Raw genomic sequence first — 5,237 nt, 5'->3', positions numbered from 1 at the left:
GTTGCTATGCCATGCCTCTTGCCCTAGGCCGTGCCCCGTCCTGGCACGAGCAGCGCCATGTTTTGCAGCGCCGCAGCCGCCTTTGCCGCTGCTAGTGCACACAGCCTGGCCGTTGTGGCCATCGTCGGTCGCTGGTCAGAGCTCCTTTATCATCCTCTACTCCTTTGTTGTTGAAGATGAAGGTGAGGAGGGTAAGAATCCAAGCCAAAACTTTGTACAGGGTCCTCGGTGCAAAAATACGTGACTCAAGTGAATAGTGCTTGTGTCCTGTAGGTTAGTTTTGAGGAAACGCAGGGGTGTCTTCGCATAATGGCGCCACCACCGCTGGGCCTCCTCTCTTGGGCCACTACCTGCTTGCTGGGCCATTCGCGCCTTTAACCGCTCCTGGGCCGCCAGTTGTGCCGCGCTGGGCCACGCACACCCCACCCCGCCTAGTGCCACCTGCGTCGGGCCTGCCACGCGTCTGTGGGCCGCGCGCTCGCCCGCGTTGGGCCAGCCATTGGCTGCCGTGCCTGGGCCGCTCCACTGTGTGCGCTCCGCCCTACTGGGCCGCTTAGACGCCGCTGGCCCTTTCGTTCTATAAATATTTTCTAATTAAGTTTCAGAAATAAACTTGTAAAATCAATATAAAATTGTGTAGGTGTCTAAAAATTATGAAACCAGTTTTGTTGAGTTCCTAAAATCATGATCTACCTGTTAGTATATTTTGTTCAAATAGTTTGATAATATTCTTGGAAGCTATATAATTAATTTAAGATACTTAATATTGTAAAATATAAACTTGTAGGAATTTCTATGATAAATTGGTAATATTATTGAATTTAAAATTTGTACAGTAGGCTCCTAGCAATATTAGGTACTCACCGTAATTGTTGTAGCTCCGGAATAATTAGTTTGCTAGATAGATAATGACGTCCTATTGCGAATAAAGATTAAATTGATAGAATAGAATAAAGAAACAACCTTGGTTTACATAACTAAAATAATTGTTGGAAAATAACGCCTTATCCGACAATGTGTATATGTAGCCTAGGTATGGTCATCGTTAGAACTAGCCCGTTAACTTGAGAGACATAAATTATATTTTACGAGTCATGGTTGCAGTCGATTAATTATGTCTTTGCATTGCATCGCAATGCATCTCATATAGGTATGATGATGGATCAACAGGTCAATTGAAGGATGATTGGGAATCTGAGGATGGTGTAATGGTATTCTCTCTAGGAGGTGATGCAATGGGTTTTCTATTCAGATGATGGTGGCTGATCTGAAGATGCAGATACTAACTTTTTAATATATATCTTACCTAGTCAAGCCCCAGTGCATAACCCTTACTTTTCTGCAGTTTAAATTATATTTGTGCATTAAGTTTTAAGGAGTTGAATGAAACCCACTTACATATATATCTTTATCCTATGAGTCTTACTAGTATGACAAGATCGTGTAGAATGCTATGCTACAGGACTCTGGTAGAAATCGAGTGATGGCGTCACTCATGAGAGATAGGAAATATATTATTAGATTATTATCACTTGGAATATATAAATGGTGGAAAGGAAAATAGTGACCGGACAGAGATATAGTTTGGGTATTGGTGGGTGTAAGAGGCTGTGTCGCCGTGGACGCAGGGCATAGCTTGGTTACACTGCTTTCCCTGTCTGTATCGGTTAAGGACCAATCGTTGCATAAGCCATCGAGGCAAGTCACAGACTTATTATCCCGAGCACATACTTGGGTATGGGCACTTGGAAGACTTGTTGCTCTCTTGTTGTGGGTTCCAGCTCTTTCCGGACTGATTGTCAGGGTTTTGTTTTGGTGGAGGAGGTCCTTGCACCGCACTGAGTCCAGGACTCAGGGGCGGGGGCTTGGAGTCCTAATTTGGATGGGGACCTAGGACCCTAGGATAGGAGGGTGATGGGTTGGTCCTACTTATGCGTTGGGCACAAGCAGGGTGTGTGTTTTTGGGGTACCCAGCTGGGGGCATTGATTCGTGAATCGCCGAGTGATCCGATACGGCTTGTCTTATGCCTAGCACCATAGTAAGAACTAAAGATGAAAGATGAAAGATGGAAGATGGAAAAAAGGAAATTTGATTGCTTACCACCTGCTTGAAAGTAGCATAGGTGCTTACATAGAATGGATAGTTAATGAACCAATGCGGCTATTAATAAAAATCAAATATAAGGACGCACGCTTAGTAATGCTTCCTACAAATGCAATAAACCCATAAGCCAGATAGCCTTACATATCCTTAGAGTCTTTTCTTTCCTCCTGTCGGGTAAGTCTTGCTGAGTACAATTAAGTACTCAGGGTTTTATTTCCCCTGTTGCAGGTGACAGGTGGATGCTAAAGCTGACTCTTGTGTGTGGTTTCCTCCTGGTGGGCTCAGCAAGGATTCCTTTACGCTGCGATCGTAGTTGTTATTTATAACTCTCACCAAATGCTTTTATAAATGAAAGTTTCATAATTTGTTGTCGTAGTTTATATATCAATACTTCATCATGTCATTAATAGATGTTTATTTCCGCTGTAATTCTATTCACATGTTTATATTCTGTTGTTCAATTAAATTATTCATAACTCTGATAATATGATTACATTCTGCTATTATAATAATAAATGTTATACTTTGATGTTGTATTAAAAGTGATGTAAGAAATGGTTATGAATGATGTAAGCTTTATTCTCTCATTTGTGATCCTGATCGCAAAAATGTGGGTTTTTGGGTTCTCCCTGGGGTGTGCCCGATGGAACCGAGTAATTTGGTGTTCTTCCTTGGGTGCTTAGTGTCTAATGGAAGACGAGCACTCCTGAGAGGCATTAAATTAGGCGGTTCTGCCATAGTGTATCATCTACAGCCAAATCTATGACTAGTCTACCCTAAGCCTAGACACCATGCAAAACCTTAGTTGGTACTAGTAATGGCATAGTATGAACTAGTACTGGCATGGCATCAGCCAGTGTTGGCATAGCATCTATACATCCTTGGTCATCATCAAAATCGTCTGAATCACTGCTAACTACATCACCGATCCTGTCCTCCTCCTGCTCCTCCTCTTCCCATTCGAAATCATTCACATCGAAGTCATTGCTTATACAACCTACTATAGTTGAATGAAACTGCTCCTGCGTTAACTGACCGTTCAAATCCATGTTATTCTGAGTTGATTCCCCTTCGACTCCTAATTCTTGGTCATTGCCTCCAAAACCATCAATGGACGGTCCGTCCTGAACACCCTGCATCCTATACCCATTCTCCACCACCACCTCAGCCATGGGCACATTGGAACCTTGGAGAACCCTAGTGTAGCAGGACCAGTGAGTAGGGTCATGCAAGGGTATGAGGACATAGTGTGCCCTAGTCTTCCTAGTATCAAACCTCCCCTTCAGTGTGAAATTACTACCAAACTTTGCATTCAAACGGACACAAAGGTTGTTGAAGCTAGGAGGTTCATCAAATCATTCCAATTCTTCTTCCATATCCTCAAACATACCATCTTCTCTCCTAACACTTCCTCCATCAAAACTCTAACACAACAATCCATCTGCAAAAGCATTTTAAGAAACTTCATCAAGTCGTCGAAATCGTCGTACGTAATGTCCATAGTAATATTAATACATATTCTAACTATAACTATACTAACTAATCTAATATTAACATCTATACAAGGCTAACTACAATAACTAATTAGACTAAATCCAATATATAACTAGACTCAATAATTGTACTAACTAAACTACCTAACTTTACTACCTATACTAACTTACTATATTACCTATACTAACTAAACTAACTAACTTTACTAACTATACTTTAATAATTTTACTAACTTTATTAACTATACTAACTATATTAGGGGAGTACCTCACTGTAGCGCGCTAGATTGGGTTAGGAGGCGCGGGCGTAGGCCTCGACGGGCAGCCACCGTGTGTGGTCGGAGGGGGTGGTGCACCGGCGTGCGTGGCCGGAGGGGGCGGTGCACCGGCGTACTAACTATATTAGGGGAGTACCTCACTGCCATGCTCGGTGGTAGGCTGGCTGGCGCGGGCGGACACGGCCGTGGCGGGTGGCGTGCTCGACGGCGGGCTAGCGTGGCTGGACGCGGGCGTGGTGGCCAGGCGGCCTTGTTGCGCTGCTCGGGCAACAGCGGCTGCTCAGACACTGGAGGATGCAGGACGCGGTGGGGGTTTTATTTGGCTCTACCACACCACGGATTAGGGCGCGGTAGTGCTGCACCAAGATCGGTGGTGCGGCAGAGCCCTACCACGTCACCGGTCAGCGATTTCGGTCGCCGCCACGTTAGCCCACTTAATGGCATAGTATGAACTAGTACTGGCATGGCATCAGCCGGTGTTGGCATAGCATCTATACATCCTTGGTCATCATCAAAATCGTCTGAATCACTGCTAACTACATCACCGATCCTGTCCTCCTCCTGCTCCTCCTCTTCCCATTCGAAATCATTCACATCGAAGTCATTGCTTATACAACCTACTATAGTTGAATGAAACTGCTCCTGCGTCAACTGACCGTTCAAATCCATGTTATTCTGAGTTGATTCCCCTTCGACTCCTAATTCTTGGTCATTGCCTCCAAAACCATCAATGGACGGTCCGTCCTGAACACCCTGCATCCTATACCCATTCTCCACCACCACCTCAGCCATGGGCACATTGGAACCTTGGAGAACCCTAGTGTAGCAGGACCAGTGAGTAGGGTCATGCAAGGGTATGAGGACATAGTGTGCCCTAGTCTTCCTAGTATCAAACCTTCCCTTCAGTGTGAAATTACTACCAAACTTTGCATTCAAACGGACACAAAGGTTGTTGAAGCTAGGAGGTTCATCAAATCATTCCAATTCTTCTTCCATATCCTCAAACATACCATCTTCTCTCCTGACACTTCCTCCATCAAAACTCTAACACAACAATCCATCTGCAAAAGCATTTTAAGAAACTTCATCAAGTCATCGAAATCGTCGTACGTAATGTCCATAGTAATATTAATACATATTCTAACTATAACTATACTAACTAATCTAATATTAACATCTATACAAGGCTAACTACAACAACTAATTAGACTAAATCCAATATATAACTAGACTCAATAATTGTACTAACTAAACTACCTAACTTTACTACCTATACTAACTTACTATATTACCTATACTAACTAAACTAACTAACTTTACTAACTATACTTTAATAATTTTACTAACTTTATTAACTATACT

Source organism: Miscanthus floridulus, unplaced genomic scaffold (assembly GCF_019320115.1).
Source record: "Miscanthus floridulus cultivar M001 unplaced genomic scaffold, ASM1932011v1 fs_505_1_2, whole genome shotgun sequence".
Taxonomy (NCBI): Eukaryota; Viridiplantae; Streptophyta; class Magnoliopsida; order Poales; family Poaceae; genus Miscanthus; species Miscanthus floridulus.
This window is presented reverse-complemented; position numbering follows the sequence as displayed.